We start from the raw sequence: 20,829 nt of genomic DNA on the forward strand, positions 1-20,829 counted from the left end.
GTGGCTTGCAGGCTCTAGAGTGCAGGCTCAGTAGTTGTGGCGCATGGGCTTAGTTGCTCTGCGGCATGTGGGATCTCCCTGGGCCAGGGCTTGAACCCGTGTCCCCTGCATTGGCAGGCGGATTCTTAACCACTGCACCACCAGGGAAGTCCCCAGAAGTTCAAGGGGTATTAATGGTGGTAGTTTAAAGTGACCTGGCTTCAAGGTCACAACAGATGGATATTCACAGTGGAGAAGTTGACAGAGGTCTTTCTCAGTTTCAAAGTGGAGAGTCATTGATGAGGGAATTAACGGAGGCCCAGGATTTGAAGCCTAGACCCAAGGGTATTTATTGTTTTGTATTGCACTAATTATTAAAGGGTTAACTAGGATAGTTTCAAGTTCTAGGTGGAGTAGTTTAGAGAGGCTGACTTTGAGGTCAGTGTAGAATATCAGAGATACTGGAAGACTTAATGAGGCATTAATTCTCATTACAATACAGAGGGGAGTTGATCAAGGACAAGATAATAGAACCAAGGACAAATTCTAAAAAAGAAGGAAATTGATGGTAATTGAGTTAACAGAGACCCAAATTGGAGGTCAGTTTAGGGGGACAGTGATGATAGAAGAGTTGTTTGATGCTTGGGATTTGGTATCCAGACCAAAATGAAATTGATGTTGGGATAGTTAACATAGGGCCAGATACAAGGTTAGAAGCAGAGGGGTATTGATGGTGGTATTGTTAATAGAAGTCTGAATTCAAGATTTACACCAAAAAAGCTTTTATGATGGAATAGGGCTGGAATTGACATGAGACCAGAAAGCTATTAATGGCACAATATTTAAGAGACCTGGGCTTAAGGTTAGACCAGAAAGGTGTTGATGGTGAAAGTGTTAACTGAAGTACAGTTGGGATGTCAGATCCATTAGTGGTGAAATAGATAAGACAGTCTCAGGTTTATGGTTAGGAATACAAAACAGGTGATGGTAGAATAGTTTGTAGAAGTCCAGATTCATGGTGAAAGCAAAGGGATTTAGATGGTGGCTCTTCAATGTGGCAGAGCCTACCCCTACCTGTCACTCTTGGTCTGAACATTACCACCTGCAGCCCTCCTATTGGCTTCAGTGCTGGTACCACTTCTCCTAGCCCCGGGGTCACTGCCTCACATTGGGGCTTCATATTGGCAAGGCCTGTCCCTGCCCATCACTCACAACCCAGGAGTCACTGCTGTCTAGGTTTTCCATTGGTCCTTTAATGGTGTCAGGGTATGCCCTCAGTCTGTCACTCATAGCCCTAGCATTACAATTTCCATTGAGTCTTCAATGCCATCAGAACCTGACCTGGCCTGTCACTCACAGGCCCAGCATTACCACCCTCCATGTCTCTTATTGGTACTTAGACCCAGTGTCACCTCCCCCTCAACCTCCCATTGGACCTTCAATAGGATAAAGCCTGCCTCTGCCTGTCAGTCACAGCCCTTGTGTCCACCTCCTCCAGAATTTCCATTGGTCCTTCAGTGCTGGCAGGGCCCACCTCACCTGACCATCAAACCCCAGCACTGCCATCCTTCAGATCTACCATTGATTCTTCAATGCTAATAAAGGCAACCCTCACTTGTCACTTGCAGCCACAGGGTCAGCACCCGCCAGGACTCCCGTTGACGCTTTCATTTTGGCAGGACCCCCCCAGTCTGTCAGCACCAGCGTTACCACTTTCCAGGCCTCCCATTGGCTTTTCAATGTGACAGCGCCCATCCCAGGCTGTCATTCAGAGTGCTAGTGTCACATTCTCACTGCCTTCTGAGCCTCCCATTGGCCCTTCAGTGGGGCAGAGTCAACTCCTGCTTGTCACTTATAGCCCAAGCATAACTGTCCCTCAGGGCTTCCATTGTCTTCCTAGTGTCTATCCTTTCCTGTCACTTTCAGCCTAGTATTGTCACTGGCCAAGCTTTCCATTGGCCCTTCAAATGAGTACAGTTCACCTCTGCCTGTAACTCACAGTGTTAATATCTTCCAGCCTCCCATTGGGCCCTCTGAGATCTTCCAAGGCCAGTCTTTGCCTATCACTTACAATCTTTCTGCCCCTGGAATCCCAAAGTCTCAGAATTAACAGAAGTCAGAACAGATTCAGTATTCAGATTCAAGAATACACTTGATCTATACTGATAATGGAAAAGTGGACTCATAATTTGAGACCCATACTTTGATTACAAAAGAATTTTAAAAGTCACAGTTTTATGATCCATAGCAGAGTCATTGATTGTGAAATGGTTGCATGAGATCTACGTTTGATGTTCAGGCAAGAGGAGTATTGCTAGTAGAAGTGTTAAGAGAAACCTGGACTCTTTGCATACTTTAGAGGGGTTGTTTTAGGGGGAATATTAACAATACCAAAGATACAGTTTAGACTTTAGTGATATTGATGGTGGAAGAGTTAACAGATCCATGAGTCTAAAAAACAGAGAAGCATTGATAGTGGAAGAATTGATAGCTAATTTGATTTAAGATCTAGATCAGATGGGCATTGATATTGGAAAAGTTAGCAGGGGCATTGTTTCTTTGTCACATGTGGTAAGTTTAAAATGGCCACAATCCTTTGCTGCTTCTCCCATTCTTACATTGGGTTGACCTTGTTACTTACTTTGACTAGTAGAATGTTGCAGAAGTGATGTCATGCTTGTTATAGCCCAAATCTCAAGAGTTTCAGATTTGCAGTTTCTGACTTTACTCTCATAGAACTCTTCCTCCATTATGTAAAGAACCCCAGGATGGAAATCCAAGTGGAGAAGAGAGGCCCAGCGATTCTAGCCATTACAGCCATCCCAGGTGAGGCCCCAGACATGAGAGAGAGGTCTTCCTGGACCTTCCGGCTGACTGCTGCTGCATATGTGAGCCCATGTGAGAACAACAGAGGAATCACCCAGTCAATCCTCAGAATCCTTAAAAATAATACATTGTAGTTTAAAGGCACTAAGTTTTGTGGTCATTTGTTACACAGCAATATATAACTGAAATCTCATATCAGAGGAGTTTTAATGGTGGAATTGTTATCAGAGGACAAGGACAAGCCAGGGTCCATTGATGGTCCAGAAAGGAATTGGTAATACAATAATTGATAGGACTTGGGTTTGATTTCAAGATCACAGGGGCAATGATTGTGGAAGAGTTAACATACACATAGGCTGAATTTCAACGAAATGATCACTGACAGTGGAATAATTTAAAAAGGCTGAAGTTGAAGCTCAGACCAGAGGAGCCTTGATGGTAGAATATTTAGGAAAGTCCCAGGATTCAAGATCTCTACCAGTGATATGTTGATATGGAAAACATAACAGCCCTGGTTCAAGGTGAAATCAGAAGGACCTTAATGGCGGAAAAGTTAATAGAAATCTTAATTAAGTTAATAGTAACTTTTGAAAGTTTTGCTTAGTAGCTACTACCCAAATAATGTCAGAAAGTTACAAACAGGGAAAAAAAGATGAAGAATAAAGTGAGGGAGCATATGTATATAAGCAAAGGGTTGTGATTAGATATGAATAAGGCATTATTTGTATTGGAGAACTAATTAGAACACAGTGGAACAGAAGCTACTTGATTTCATCTAATTTAAGCTACCATCAATTGTAAGATGCACCATTATTTTATGTACCTCTAAGGAAGAAAAATCCCTCTGCTAATGGAACCATTTCTTGCCATTAATAGTAAAACAACCTGATTTTACAGATGTTACAGTGTGAATAAAAATGTGTGTCCTTGGGCTTCCCTGGTGGCGCAGTGGTTGAGAGTCCGCCTGCCGATGCGGGGAACGCAGGTTCGTGCCCCAGTCCGGGAGGATCCCGCGTGCCGCGGAGCGGCTGGGCCCGTGAGCCATGGCCGCTGAGCCTGCGCATCCGGAGCCTGCGCTCCGCAATGGGAGAGGCCACAGCAGTGAGAGGCCCGCGTACCACACACACACACACACAAAAAAAACAAGAAATGTGTGTCCTTGGGCTTCCCTGGTGGCGCAGTGGTTAAGAGTCTGCCTGCCGATGCAGTGGGCATGGGTTCGTGCCCTGGTCTGGGAAGATCCCACATGCTGCGGAGCGGCTGGGCCCGTGAGCCATGGCCGCTGAGCCTGCGCGTCCGGAGTCTGTGTTCCGCAACGGGAAAGGCCACAACAGCGAGAGGCCTGCATACCACACACACACACACACACACACACACACACACACACACACACACACACACAAAATGTGTGTCCTTAATAGAATGAAACATGACATTTTTGGGGAACTTGTGTAATGCAAATTTAGATGCATGGGTGAATCTTTATTTTTAAATTAATTGTTGTGTCTTAAATTAAGTGTTGGGTCTTCATTTCTGTGCGAGGGCTTTCTCTAGTGGCAAGTGGGGGCCACTCTTTATCGTGTTGCATGGGCCTCTTACTATCGCGGCCTCTCTTGTTGCAGAGCACAGGCTCCAGATGCGCAGGCTCAGTAGATGTGGCTCACGGGCCTAGTTGCTCCATGGCATGTGGGATCTTCCCAGATCAGGGCTTGAACCCATGTCCCCTGCATTAGCAGGCAGACTCCCAACCACTGCACCACCAGGGAAGACCCCCATGGGTGAATCTTGACTGTGTTAGGCATTGTTTGTCAGGCTTATCACTGTAAAATTTTTCTCATTCAATAGAATTTAGAGATAGGAAAACCAAGATCTAAAAAGTAGAGGTTAAAGTGTGGGGCATCTTTTAATGTTGGCCATAATGTAGTAGCTCATATTGGACTAACTCTCTTGCTAAAACAACTATAAATGCTGGATAAATACATACAAAACTTGTCTGAAGGTACTGGAAGCCCACCAATGAATGCAGGACTTGAGGAGCTACAATTCTTGAGAGAAGGGAAGCACATGGAGTCCTACTTTTTCTTTGGTATTTTCCAAATGGCAGTGCAAGACAATAAGAGGGAATAGAGACCATTCAGAAAGTGACTAGCTTGCCAAAACAGTTGGGATTAAGAAGCAGAAAATCTCAGAGAGGAAGGAGGTGCAGAGAGAGAGCCAAAATATCTGTGTACAAATACCTCTTTGTCTGACTCTAAGCTCTATGTGTGCAGGGCAAGATTTCAAGAAACACAATAGAAAACTGTAGCTTGGAGAGTGAAGAGATGAGTGGAGATTTTGGTAGCTATTTGGTACTAGATAAGCAAAAGATGGAGTTCAAGCCCCACCAAGGTAGAGAGGCCCTGACATGCACTCTAGGCTTTCAGTTGAGACCCAGAAGAGCCATGCCCTTGGACTAAGAGCTACAATTTAGTAGTAAGGGTTACACCCTATGAGTGAGGTATAAGTGGAATAGACCAGCCTCAACAAAGCCTAAAATCAAGTCTCAACGGGATCGATGTGATTTCACCAGATTCTATCTGCAGCCAGAAGAAAACTATGATTAATATGTTCAAGAATATGGAGGGAAAGATGGACAAATAGATGTAAAGATGGAAAAATTTAACAGAGAACTACGATCACTAAGGAAAGGATCAAATGGACATGCTAGAACCCAAAATTCTAATATCAGTGATTAAGAACTCATTGGAAGGGCTTAACTTTAGATTGAACACAATAGAAAATAGGAATAATGAACTAGAAGACAGGACAATAGAAAATATACAAAAGTAGCCCAAAGAGAAAAAAGAATAAAGTATAACAGTATAAAAGACATAAATGAAAGAAAGCTATGGTGGAACAGCTCCTCCACAGTGCCCTGGTGACCTTGTATGTATCCACATAGGCCACATAGACATGGCTGGAACTAGAGCTGAATCTATGTCTTGGCAGAATGACTGTATTGTTCATGGAAAATGAGAGCATGAGAGGCTTGTGAGGAGCTCCTATAGGGTCATTTCCCACTTGCCTCCCTATCTCCTCTGGGAGGGCACTTCTCTCTCGCAGCAGGTTCTAATGAGGTATGAAGTTTTCTGCCTCACTCCCTTAAGGTAGAGCTGCAGGCTATAAAACTTCTTAGCTGCAGCATGGCTATAGGTTTCTCAGTAACGGAGTGTCCTATCCTTCCTGTTGCAGTCATCAGGCCCCTTTGTTTTGGTGTTGCCATGCACAGGGTCTTAGGGAGCTGTAATCTTTGGTTGATCCTTTTGTTTGCTGTCTAAGTAAGTAATAAACAGTCTGAATCTAGAAGGGGCTCATTGTTTCTTTACAGGCTGAATATGTCAGGCCTTGGCCTGGCCTTGCCTTGTGCTTGACAAGAGGATAGAGAGAATGGGGACAGAAGTAATATTTGTAGAAATATTGAGTATTTTCCAACACTAATGGAAGTCATCAGCCCACAGTTTCAGGAAGCACACCAAACCCTAAGTACTAAACACAAATAAAACTACATCTAAACACATCATACTCATATTGATGAACCCCAAAGTTATAAAGAAAACCTTAGAAGCTGTCCTTAGAAAAAAGGACAAAGGAAAAACAATAAGATGAATGGCTGTTTTTTTCAAGAGAAATTCTGGTAACCAGAAGAAAATGGAATGATATCATTGAAGTACTGAAAGGAAACAAAAATCTGCCAATTGAGACTTCTATACCCAATTCTATACCAGTAGTCCAAAAAGGCAAGTGAAATAAACACAAATATTTATTACAAAGCTTACTACAAAGCTAAGAGAATTCATCATCAGTAGACTTATACTACTAGAAATACTAAATATTAAAGTTATTTAATCTGATCCCAAATGGAAGCAAGAAACATAGAAAGGAGTGAAGAAGCACAGAAAGGCTGAACATAAAAAAGTGAAAAAATATATGCAATGCAAACACTAATAGAAAGCTGTTGTAGCTATAACAATAGCAAAGAAAGTAGGCTGTAAGGTAGAAGTAATGCTAAAGGTAAAGAGGGAAATTTCATAATGATAAAAGGGTCAATTCAAGAGAAGATAGAACAATTCTAAAATTTTAATCTACCTGCATTATTAGTTTTTGTTGCTGCTGTAACAAATTACCACAAACTTAGCTGCTTAAAGCAACACCCATTTATTACTTCACAGTTTCCATGGAGCAGAAGTCCAGGCAAAGTGCGGTTCAGCTGGGTTCTCTTAGGGTTTCATAAGGTTGAAATTATGGTGTTGGCAGTGCTGTGTACCTTTCTGGAGGCTCTAGGGAAGAATTTACTTCCAAAGTCATTCAGTTTGTTGTCATAATTCACTTCTTTTTCACATGGTCCCCTCCATCTTTAAGCTGACAATAGCATGGCAACTTATTTCTGTGCTTTGAATCTCTGACTTTCCCTTCTTCCTTCCTCTTCCAACCCTCTCCCCAGGTATCTGCTTTTAAGGGCTCATGTAATTACGCTGGGCCCATATGGGTAATCTGGGATAATCTCTCTAAATTAAGATCAACTGATTAATAATATTAATTACATCTGTAAAGTCCCTTTTGTCATGTAACAAAACATTCATGTGCATGGCAACTCATCATATTTAGTTTCTGGGGATTAGGACAGGACATCTTTGGGGGTCCATTATTCTACCTACTACATCACCTAATAACATAGGTTCAAAATATATAAAGTGAAAGCTGATAGAATTACAAGATGAAATAGACAAATCCACAACATAGAGGTTTTAACACACCTCTCTTAGTAATAGAATAAACAGAAAAAAATCAGACATGTTATAGAAGAGTTGAACATCACAATTAACCAACTTCATATAATTGGCACAACTTCATGTAATTACTACACCCAACAACTGAAGAATTCAGTCTTTTCAGGTGCACAAGGAGCATTTATCCAAATAGAACCCATGTTGGGGACTTCCCTGGTGGCTCAGTGGTTAAGAATCTGCCTGCCAGTGCAGGGGACACAGGTTTGAGCCCTGGTCCGGGAAGATCCCACATGCCGCGGAGCAACTAAGCCCGTGCACCACAACTACTGAGCCTGTGCTCTAGAGCCCACGAGCCACAACTACTGAAGCCTGTACACCTACAGCCCATGCTCCGCAACAAGAGAAACCACCACAGTGAGAAGCCTGCGCACCACAACGAAGAGTAGCTCCTGCTCGCCGCAACCAGAGAAAGCCTGTGTGCAGCAATGAAGACCGAAAGCAGCCATAAACAAATAAATAAATTTATTTTTTAAATAAAGAACCCATGTTTGGTCCATAAAGAAAGTCTCAACAAATTTCAAAGGATGAAGTTATACAGTGTATATTCTCTGACCACAATGGAATTAAACTACATGTCTATAACAGATAACTAGAAAATCCTCAGATGTTTGAAAATAAGTCACGGACTTGTAAATAACTCATGGATCAAGTAGAAATTAGAAAATATCTTGGACCACAGGATACCATCTCACTGATGCAGAAAAACCATTTGACAAAATCCAATATCCTTTCATGATAAAAACACTCAACAAACTAGGAATAGAAGGGAACTCCCTCAACCTGATAAAGGACATTTATAGAAAACCCACAGCTACTGTCATACTCAATAGTGAGACTGAAAGCATTTCCCTAAGATCAGGAACAAGACAAGGAGGCCCACTTTTGCCACTTTTACTAAACATTGTACTCGAAGGTCTAGCCAGAGCAATTTTCAGTCAAGAAAAAGAAATAAAAGGAACCCAAATTGGAAAGGAAGTAGACCTATTTCTATTCCCAGGTGATATGATTTTATATGTGTGTGTGTGTGTGTTCCTAAAGAATTCACAAAAAACTATTAGAGCTCATAACTAAATTCAGCAAAGTGGCAAAATACAATGTCAACATATAAGAATCACTTGTATTTCTATACAGTGGCAATGAACAGTCTGAAAAGAAAATTAAGAAAAATAATTCTATTTATAATAGGATCATGTGGAGAAATAGGAGGATGTGGAGAAATTGGACACTATGATGCTGATGTGGAATGTAAAATAGTGCAGTCACAGCGGAAAACAGTTTGGTTGTTCCTCAAAAAGTTAAACATAGAAACACCATATGATCCAGCGATTCAACCCCTAGGTATATGCCCAATAAAACTGAAAACAGGAGTTCAAACAAAAATTTGTATACAAATGTTCATAGCAGCACTATTCACAACAGCTAAAAGGTGGAAACAACCCAAATATCTATCAACTGATGAGTAGATAAACCAAATGTGGTATAGCTCTACAATTTATCCATGAAAAGGAGTGAATACTGATATCATGCCATTGCATGGATGAATCTTGAAGACATTATGCTAAGTGAAGTAAGCCAGAAACAAAAGGCCACATGGTATATGATTCTATTTATATGAAATATCCAGAATAGGCAAATCCATAGAGACAGAAAGTAGATTAGTGGTAACCATGGGCTGGGGGCAGAGGGGAATGGGAAATGAGTGCTTAATGGATACGGGGTTTTCTTTTGGGGTGATGAAGATGGTCTGAAACTAGATAGTGGTAATGGTTGCACAGCATTGTGAATGTACTAAATGACACTGAATTGTATACTTTAAAATGAGTAAAATAGTAAATTTCATGTTATGTGTATTTTACCACAATAAAAAAAGGTGTTAACTCTCTCTCCCTTTCTCAACCATTGTGGTGTGTGTGTGATTGATTCTGTTCCTTGCCATGTCTTTCTTCTCACAGACTTTCAGGATCAAGTGATTCCTGGCCAAGAAACAAAAGCAGAATGGTCCCATTCCTCAATGGATTCAGATTAAACTGATAATAAAATCAGCTACAACTTTAAGAGGAGACAGTGGAGAAAAACCAAGCTGGGTTCTTGGCATACATGAGATGGCACACATATTTATGCTATATCAAGGTCACTAGCATCTTATCATATCAAGCTGAAAACATCACTGCTATCTGGACATTTGGACCTGTTTTATTAGAAAGGTGATTTTTCTTTTTGTTTCTATGTTCTCTTTGGTTCAGTAATAAATATGTGAGAACTTCTGTTTGAAAAAAAAATGGTATTAATATGAGGTACAGTGTGTATGAATGGTGGCCACGAAGCAGAGTGAATGGAAGTGAATAAACAATGTGATTGAATGGAGGAAATCTGGGGCACAGTGGGAGGGAGTAGATTTGAATGATTGGTAGAGGAAGGAGGAATGGGAGCCATGAGGGGCGGAGTGAGCTGGAATGGAGGTGACGGACAGTGTTACACTTTATATCTGAGGGAGGCCTGTGCTTCTGGAAAGCAGTGATAGTGAAGAAATCCCCCTACCCTTTTGTGTTCCAGGAAAGGGAACTACAAAGGTCCCTGTATTAGTCGGTTCAGGCTGCCATTACAAAATACCATAGACTGGGTGGCTTAAACAACAGAAATTTATTTCTCACAGTTCTGAAGGCTGGGAAGTCCAAGATCAAGGGTTGGCTGATTTGCTTCCTGGGGAGAGCTCTCTTCCTGGCTTACAGAGAGCCACCTTCTCACTGTGTCCTCACACAGCCTCTTCTTTATGTAGTTTTCTTATAAGGGCGCAAATCCCATTCGACCTGAGTCCCACCCTCATGATGCCATCAAACCCTAATTACCTCCCAAAGGCCCCATTTCCGAATAATATCACATTGAGGGTTAGGTCTTTAACATATGAATTTTAGGAGGTTCATAGCAGTCCCCAATGCTTCTGCATATTCCAAGATAAGACCTGTCCTCATCCTTCTTCATGACTCATCTATGACTCCTTTTTTACCTGCCTCTATAAAAGCCCAGGTCCCCTTCCTTGCCTTTGTCCCTATTGCAATAATCTCCTTTAGTGTCACATGCATTTTGCCTTTCACATGCCTAAGTGGTAGAGTATGATTAATATGGTAGAGTGTTTAAGGTTCAGAACCTGAGCACTGGTTTGTCCCCTGTTTGTTCCTCTAGGCCTCACAGAGGCCCAGAGCCCCTCCCCTGATACCAGAGCTCTGACCGTGGTATCTTGGTCACCCCTCATCTTTCTGGGGTAGATTCCCAGGAGGAGGATGTAAAGTGGGCCTGGTGGGTCACCATCAGGTCTGGATTCTCACCTAGTCTCCGATTAGGACCCCACCTTGCCCCAATTTCCCCTTGGCTTCTGTCTCCAACTCTCTCTGCACTTATGTTTACCGGTACCACTTTCTTCATACATCTCTTTCCCTGAGTACAGAATTGTACCCTGCCCCCCCGCCATCTGCCCCAGTGGTATCTCTCACAGAGGAGTGTACCAACCTGGGCCTTCACCTCTCCTAGCCCAATAGTGTCTATCATAAGGACTGCTTTCCTCCATCTCCCTAATGTTATCTTCTGGAGAGGACTACCACCCCATACTTTCTCCCCATCACCCCAGTGGTACCGATCTCTAGAGGAATGTATCATTCCTGGCTTTGCCTCTCTTCTTCCCAGTAATAGTTCCCAGGGAGAACTGTATTATTCCTGGCCTCCCTCCCTCATTTCTGCAGTGGTATCTCCCCATGGGATTCTGTGGTCCTCAACTCTACATTTGTACATACAAGTTCTCATCAACCCCCCAAAACGTGAGTATAACTTGCCCATCACTAGCCTTTAGGGCTCCACTCTTATCGCAAGTTTTCAAATTCTTCCCCAAATCCCATCTGTTCTAAACTTTAAGAGGCACATTTCTCCGCTGTACAGAGTGGTAACCTTTGTAAAGATGTCTTCTCCCTTGATGGTTTATTGGTGTGACCATTTTTCTGGCCAGCCACATATGGTCAAGGCTGCTACAGAACACTACTAGCAGTGATGCTATGGGCTACTAGCATCAGTGGCATTAGGAAGAGCAACTGCGCATGAGCAGGAAGAGTGACAGACTGTACCGATGGTGGGGGTCAAGGACCAAGAAAGTAGTTGTTGGAGGAAGTTGTGACTGATTTTGGAAACACCAGGCAGACCTCGCCAGAATAAGAATTCTGTTCTTAACATCAGACCAGGGGATGAATGAAGGCAGAGGGTTCACTCAGAATGGAAATGAGACAGGGCTGGTGGTCTGCGGGCAGAGTGAAACGGGTGAGTGTGGGCTTTGTAAAGATGTGAACTTACTGGGTGGTTACTTGGAGGGGTGCTCTGAGATGACTAATAAGAGTCTCCAGGGGTATGTGACGAGAGGTCCGTAAGCTGAGTGATGGGGTCTATGGAATCAGTGACTGGGGTTGTGGTGTGTGTGACGGGGGGCTGTGGGATGAGTGATAGGGTCTGTAAGGTAATTGATGGGTGTGAGTTGCGGGTGTGTGCGGTGATGCATTTGTGGGGCCTGTGATGGGGGAATCTGTAGGGTGAATGATGGGGATATTTGGAGTGATGGGTGGGTTCTGTAGGGTGTGTGATGGGGGGGTGGGTCTCTGGAGTCAGTATAGGGTGAGAGTGAGTGTTGGGAGGTTTATGAGGTCTGTGATAGGGTGGTGCTGTTGAATGATGGGGGTCTGTGGGAAAAACAAATGTTCTTTCCCATTTTTCTTGGCTACAGCACGGACATTTTACCAGCTGGCATTTATGGATTTCTAGCCTGATGATTTGGTGAACTTTTGATATGGGTTTTCCATGCCATCCCCGACTCTTCTCTTTTCTTCTCCCCTCCTCTCAATAGATCTGCCTTTTTAGGCCACTGCCCTCGCTCCACAAGTCAGACATAACTAAGTTCCAGGTAAGTTGTTATTTGCTCCTCTTCCTGCGACCTAGGTTAGGACACTTGGAAGCAAGGAAGCAGTAGTGGTTAAGAGCACAGACTCTGGAGCCAAAATGTCCTTAATAGCTTTGTGAGCTTAGGCAAGTCTCTAACCTCTCTGTGCCTTAGTTTCCCCATCTGTAAAATGGGGATGATGATGATGATGATGGTAATAATAATACCTACACCTTTATCATTGTTGTGAAGATCAATTGAGTTAATACTAAGTGTTTAGAATAATGCCTGGCACACACATAATGAGCCTTATATCTTTAGTATATTATTATTTATACCATAAAATGTATCTATATAAACACACAAAAAGTTAGGACTAGGGAAGTAGAGCAAAACTAAAGCAAAATTGAAATGTGTATATGTAGATCATAGTATCCTTCATAATTATGTTGAGCTATAGTTATTTTTCTGAGCTTTCTGGAAGCCATGACATAAAGGGAAGGAAACACAATCATTTGCTTTATTTATCTCACCCATATAAAGTGAGCCACTTCTCAGAAGCAAAGATTTCCTGAGGTTGATGTTTCAAGACATTTCTCTTATGGGTTAGCCATGTCCTCATCAGCAATCCTGTGATAAATACAGGGATAGTATTGCTCTGTGTGTGACTTAACATATGTCTTCATGTCAGCCAAAGGTCTCCTGCTGAGGCAGAACTAAAGGAATGCAACTCTTCAGGAAACCAAAGCCATGACAGCACAAGGGGATCTCATGTTCTGGCTCAATTCAGGGAGAAAACTGTGATGATCAGGAAGAATCAGTAAGCCCCATGCCTTTCAAATTATTTTCCAATACATTTTTTTTCTCATCTGGGACCTCAGCACAGCCTGAGCAACCCATAGGTCTGCCCTTCTCCTTTACAAGCTCGGAATTCATGATGTCCCTGACTATATTCAGTTCTTTCCCTTCTGCCCTTTCAAAAAAATCTTTATTGTTTTGTCACTTTTTCCCCTCTCATATATATCTCATCATATAGAAGTGGCACCATAACTTCAAATTCTTTTAGGAATGTACAACCTGAAAGTAGCAAATATCTCATGATCTCACTCATCCCAAATAACCAATTCTATGGAATATTTGATTAATTTCCATCTATATACCTCTCTCTCTCTCCCTTGTTCTTTATGTTTACATACATATATAAACATATAGTTAACATACGTCTTCCTTTTGCTAAATTTTGCTCATGATATACAAACTGTCTTGCAACTCCCTGTTTTTACTTTATGTAATAATATTGATAATGGTAGTAATAGTAATGATAATGATAATACAGATGATGATGAGAATGATAATATTAGTGGCAGTAACAGGGGCTAACATGTAAAGAGTCTACATTGCACCAGGCACTGTACTAAGCACCTTATATGCATGACCACCTTAATCCTCACAATCACCCTAAGAAGTGAATACTATTATTATTTTCATCTTACAGATTAGGAAACTGAGTCCCAGAGTGGATAAGCAAGTGGCAGTGGGGTTGCACAGCTGGTCATTGGCATAGCTGGGATAGTCCCTACTCAATGAACACTTGTTGATAGAAGATATTTCACTTGTAGGACATAGCAATTATATTTTTATTGAAGTATAGTTGACTTACAATGTTGTGCTAATTTCTGCTGTACAACACAGTGATTCAGTTATACATATATGTACATTCTTTTTCATATCTTTTCCATTCTGGTTTATCAAAGGATATTGAGTATATTGTAGTTCCCTGTGCTATACAGTAGGACCTTGTTGTTTATCCATTCTATGTATAATAGTTTGCATCTGCTAAACCCAAACTCCCAATCTATCCCTTCCTCATCCCCCATCCCCCCTTAGCAAGAACAAATCTGTTCTCTAAGGGACATCTATTTTGTTTGCTCATGTTTGAATTCATTACATGGATCCAAAAGTCTACTTACTCCAATAAAAAAAAGTCTAACCATGCCTGTAGCTACTCTTTTACTTTGACATACAAATATTAGCAGTTAATATTTACTGAAAGCTTGTTATGTGCAGGCAGTAAGAAGAGTAACTTTTATGATTAAGCTCATTTAATTCCCCAAAGAATCCAATTTGTTAGATATTATGTTTATTTTTATTTATAGGTGAAGTTATCGAAGGTTAGATAAATTAATTAATCGTGACATCTAATAAATGGGAATGCCAATATCTGAATTCAGTTCTCTCTGAGAGCAGAGCCTGAGTTCTGAAATAAGAAACTATTTACCTTGCATCTTTACCTGGCAGGGAAGGAAAACAATACTTATTGATATCTCATGCTAGACATTGTGACAAATTCTTACACTTAAGTCATTATATTTAAACCTTGCAACACCCTGTGTGCCAGGTATCACTGTTGCAATTTTTTAAATTCTTTGTATCAAAGTAATTTGTGTTTAAACAACAATTTGGAAGACTTGGGAGCTGAAAAGAGATATAGTTTTTAACATCTTTATTGGAGTATAATTGCTTTACAATGGTGTGTTAGTTTCTGCTTTACAACAAAGTGAATCAGTTATATATACACATATGTTCCCATATCTCTCCCCTCTTGCGTCTCCCTCCCTCCCACCCCTCTAGGTGGTCACAAACCACTGAGCTGATCTCCCTGTGCTATGCGGCTGCTTCCCACTAGCTATCTATTTTACATTTGGTAGTGTATATATGTCCATGCCACTATCTCACTTCATCACAGCTTACCCTTCCCCCTCCCCATATCCTCAAGTCCATTCTCTAGTAGGTCTGTGTTTTATTCCCATCCTGCCCCTAGTCTCTTCATGACATTTTATTTTCTTAGATTCCATATATATGTGTTAGCATATGGTATTTGTTTTTCTCCTTCTGACTTACTTTACTCTGTATGACAGCCTCCAGGTCCATCCACCTCACTACAAATAACTCAGTTTCATTTCTTTTTCTGGCTGAGTAATATTCCATTGTATATATGTGCCACATCTTCTTTATCCATTCATCCAATGATGGACACTTAGGTTGCTTCCATGTCCTGGCTATTGTAAATAGAGCTGCAATGAACATTTTGGTACATGACTCTTTTGGAATTATGGTTTTCTCAGGGTATATGCCCAGGAGTGGGATTGCTGAGTCATATGGTAGTTCTATTTGTAGTTTTTTAAGGAACCTCCGTACTGTTCTCCATAGTGGCTGTATCAATTTACATTCCCACCAGCAGTGCAAGAGTGTTCCCTTTTCTCCACACCCACTCCAGCATTTATTGTTTCTAGGGTTTTTGATGATGGCCATTCTGACCCGTGTGAGATGATATCTCATTGTAGTTTTGATTTGCATTTCTCTAATGATTAATGATGTTGAGCATTCTTTCATGTGTTTGTTGGCAATCTGTATATCTTCTTTGGAGAAATGTCTATTTAGGTCTTCTGCCCACTTTTGGATTGGGTTGTTTGTTTTTTGTTATTGAGCTGCATGAGTTGCTTGTAAATTTTGGAGATTAATCCTTTGTCAGTTGCTTCATTTGCAACTATTTTCTCCCATTCTGAGGGTTGTCTTTTGGTCTTGTTTATGGTATCCTTTGCTGTGCAAAAGCTTTTAAGTTTCATTAGGTCCCATTTGTTTATTTTTATTTCCATTTCTGAAAAGAGATATTTTTAACAGCTGCATATTTTCCTCTTGTATGTGTATGACATGATTTATTAATCAGCCCCATTTTCAAGGACTTCTGTGTAATTTCTGTCACACCATGGCAGTGGCCTTTCTTGTCATCTATCATTGTATGCTGTGGTGAGCATTTCTAAAATTTCTGGTTCAAAAGCTGAGCACATTTTGAGCTTTCATATACATTGCCAAATTGCCATTTGAAAAGTTAATGCAAGTTTATATTTCCACTAATAATGAATAAAAATACCCTTCCTAATCATTTTATCATGTTTTTAATCCTTGCCATTGGACAGTTGAAAATATCTCATTTCTTTTGTTTGTGTTTATTTAATTATCAGTTAAGGTTGAGTATCTTTTCATATTTTTTCCTTTTTATATTTATTTTGTGAGTTGTTCTTTTATATACATTGTCCTTTCTCCTGTGGGTTTTTAAATCTTTGTCTTACTATTTAAAATATCTTTTATGTAAATATAACTTACGTAAAAGTCTTTTGGGATAGACATTTTGTTGAAGCATAACATACAGAGAAAAGTATATAATGTATATAGTTTCATAAATTTCTACAAATTGGAAACACCTGTGTAACCAGTACCTGAATCAAGAAACAGTAAATGACAAGCCACCCAGAAGCCTCTTTCATGCCCCTTTCAATTGCTATCCCCTGACTCATAGGTAACCACTATCTGATTTTCACCATCATAGATCAGTTTTGCTTGTTCTTGAATGTCATATAAATGGAATCATATGTTATTATTCTTTGGGTTTGGCTTTTTTTTTTTTACTTATCATGATGTTTTTGAGACTCATTCTTGTTATTTTATATATCAGTAGTTTCTTTTCTTTCCATTACTGTGATTCTATTGTATAAATATATCACAATTGTTTATCCATTCTACTGCTGCTGGATGTTTCCATTTTGGCTATTACAAATAGTACTTCTATGAATATTCTTGTTTATATCTTGGTGAACATATGTGCTCATTTCTGTTGGATATTTACCTAGGAGTGGGATTGCTGGGTCCTAGGTTAGGGGTATGCTCAGCAATAGTAGATTGAGTTACAATGTTTTCCAAAGAGGCTGTACCATTCTACTCTCACCATATACGAGAGTTCCAGTTGTTTCACATCCTCACCAACATTTGGGTTTTTGGTCTTAATTTTAGCCGTTCTGTTGGTATATAGTGGTATCTCATTGTGGTTTAAATTTGTAATTTCCCTGATAACTAGTGATTTTGAGCACCTTTAAATATGTTAATTGGCCATTTATATATCATCTTTTGTGAAGTGTCTGTTCAAATCTTTTTCTATTGGATTGTTTATGTTTATCTTACTGGGGGCTTCCCTGGTGGCGTAGTGGTTAAGAATCTGCCTGCTAATGCAGGGGACACGTGTTTGAGCCCTGGTCCAGGAAAATCCCACATGCTGAGGAGCAACTAAGCCTGCACGCCACAACTGCTGAGCCTTCCCTCTAGAGCCCGTGAGCCACAACTACTGAGCCTGCGTGCCACAACTACTGAAGCCCGCATGCCTAGATCCCATGCTCTGCAACAAGAGAAGCCACCACAATGAGAAGCCCGCGCACCGCAACGAAGAGTAGCCCCCACTCGCTGCAACTAGGGAAAGCCCGCGTGGAGCAACGAAGACCCAATGCAGCCAAAACTAAATAAAGAAAATAAATAAATTTATTTTTAAAAAATATATATTTATCTTACTGATTTGTAGGAATTCTTTATAGTTTCTATAGTACAAAAGTCCTTTGTTAGATACAGGTATTGCAAATATCTCAGAGAAGGCACCTTTGAAATGATTAAACAGCAGCTTTTCTCTTAAGAATATTCCCTTCTTAAAAATATTTTATTATTTTAAAAATCATCTTTATTGGACTATAATTGCTTTACAATGGTGTGTTAGTTTCTGCTTTACAACAAAGTGAATCAGTTATACATATACATATGTTCCCATATCTCTTCCCTCTTGCATCTCCCTCCCTCCCACCCTCCCTATCCCACCCCTCTAGGTGGTCACAAACCACCTAGCTGATCTCCCTATGCCATGCGGCTGCTTCCCACTAGCTATCCACCCTACGTTTGGTCACGATAAAATATATATATATATATATATATATATATATATATAATTTTAATTTTGGGACTTCCCTGGTGGTCCAGTGGGTAAGACTCCACGCTCCCAATGCAGGGGGCCCAGGTTCAATCCCTGGTCGGGGAACTAGATCCTATATGCCTTAATTAAGAGCCCTCATGCCACAACTAAGAAGTCCTCATGCTGCAACTAAGAAGTCAGCATGCCGCAACTAAGAAATCCACATGCCACAATGAAGATCCTGCGTGCTGCAACTAAGACCTGGTGCAGCATAAATAAATAAATAATTTTAAAAATATATTATTTTAATTTTTATCAAACTGATTGAATAGAAGTATGTAATTACAGGGATTGGTGTCATTCGAAGATGTGTCTGTGGACTTCATTCAGGAGGAGTGGAATCATCTGGACCCTACTCAGAGAACCCTGTACAAAGATGTGATGCTAGAGAACTATAGCCATTTGGTCTCTGTGGGTGAGTACAGCTTCCCTGAGTAATTCATAGTGTACCCAATAGAACAACTTTCCATCTCTGAAGTGTAGTAATACTTTGACCTCAAGTTCCAGGAACTAAAGATTCTTATTTTTATTTTTTTATTGACGTATAGTTGATTTACAATGTTGTGTTAGTTTCTGGTGTACAGCAAAGTGATTAAGTTTTATATATATATATATATATATATATATATATATATATATAATTTTTCATATTCCTTTCCATCATGTTTTTTTTAAGTTTTTGGATGTACCGCGCGTCATATGGGATCTTAGTTCCCTGACAAGGGATTGAACCTGCGTCCCCTGCAGTGGAAGCGTGGAGTCTTAAACATTGGACCACCAGGGAAGTCCCTCCATTATGGTTTATTACAGTATATTGAATATAGTTTCCTGTGCTATACAGTAGATCCTTGTTGTTTATCTATTTTATATATAGTAATTTGTATCTGCTAATCCCAAACTCCTAATTTATCCCTCCCCCACTCCCTTTCCCCTTTGGTAACCATAAGATTCTTAAAAATTTTTTTAATTGAAACATAGTTGATTTACAATATTGTATTTGTTTTAGGTGTATAGCAAAGTGATTCAGTTATATATATACATATATTTTTGAGATTGTTTTCCATTATAGGTTATTATAAGATATTGAATATAGTTCTCTGTGTTATACAGTAAATCCTTGTTGCTTTTCTATTTTATGTATGGTAGTTTGTATTTATTAATCCCATACTCCTAATTTATCCCTCCTCCCCTTCTCTTTCCCCTTTGGTAACCACAAGTTTGTTTTCTATGTCTGTAAGTCTATTTATTTTTTAAATTTATTTTTTAACATCTTTATTTGAGTATAACTGTTTTACAATAGTGTGTTAGTTTCTCCTTTACAACAAAGTGAATCAGTTATACATATACATATGTTCCCATATCTCTTCCCTCTTGCGTCACCCTCCCTCCCACCCTCCCTATCCCAGCCCTCTAGGTGGTCACAAAGCACAGAGGTGAACTCCCTGTGCTATGCGGCAGCTTCCCACTAGCTATCCAATTTACATTTGGTAGTGTGTATATGTCCCTGCCACTCTCTGTGAGTCTATTTCTGAGGAACTAAAGATTCTTAATCTCTCTTAGACTGAACAAGGTGTTTGTATTTTCACCTCTCATGGGAAAGTTATGCTTATTAAAATGTACCTTCCTAATTACTTTGAGGCCCTGAAGCTCACACAGATGTGCCCAAGTCTTGTATCATTTCCCATTACAGGGTATCCTGTTACTGAACTAGATATGATTACCTCTTTGGAGAAGAGAGGACTTTGGATCATAGAGAGAGAAATCCCAAGTTTGAGTTGTACAGGTAAATAAGAAATGAATAGGTGGGAGATGATGAGGGTAAGACTCCAGTGTGTCAGTGAGTGCCAGACATCTCTTAAAGCTCAGAAATATCTTCCTAAAGCATATGAACTTTTTTTCTAACTCCAAATGGTTAGTTTTGTGAGTTACTGTCTCATGGTAATCTTGGAATGAGATGGAGAGGAACTAGACTGTAATCTGGCCTTGTCCTTCTACTTCTTCTCTTGGTCACCTCAGTTATTTTCAGCTTTCCTGAAAGGCTCTTTCCATCCTATTTTGAGTCCCCTCCCTCCAAATCCTATATCTGATACCATTTCAAAAAATCATTTTTTCCTACTCAGTGGCTACCTAAACCTATTTTCACTTTCTCTCCTCAATTTAAGGTACTTTTCTTAAACAATCAAAGTCACTTATATTTATTGTTACTCTCCTGTTCCAATATCTATTAGAGCAATTTGAGCTTTTTCCCCCTTAAGCTCAGCATATAGGAGAGACATGTGCTTCGAATTTCTTTCTGACTGGTATCTAGTCAAAAGAAAATAAAAGTCAACCCTACAAAGGTCTGCTTCTGACAAAAGGTGTATTCACACAGTATGGTTTATTCTTCTTCTTTCTAGAAGTCTGGCAAGTTACCAGCTGGAGAGGTACCAGAAAAACCAAAACAG

General features: G+C 40.3%; 1 long non-coding RNA gene across 3 annotated transcripts in view; it reads left to right on the plus strand.

Moving 5' to 3' along the window:
* The window catches only part of LOC131748873 (uncharacterized), a 47,513-nt gene extending 37,632 nt beyond the window's left edge, over positions 1–9,881 (plus strand). For all 3 annotated transcript variants that reach the window (XR_010838750.1, XR_010838751.1, XR_010838752.1), the window contains exon 3: positions 9,584–9,881. This is a non-coding gene — a long non-coding RNA (uncharacterized lncRNA). The remainder of the gene's footprint in view (positions 1–9,583) is intronic.
* Positions 9,882–20,829: the final 10,948 nt, after the last annotated feature.

The sequence above is a fragment of the Kogia breviceps genome, chromosome X, assembly GCF_026419965.1.
Source record: "Kogia breviceps isolate mKogBre1 chromosome X, mKogBre1 haplotype 1, whole genome shotgun sequence".
Lineage (NCBI taxonomy): Eukaryota > Metazoa > Chordata > Mammalia > Artiodactyla > Physeteridae > Kogia > Kogia breviceps.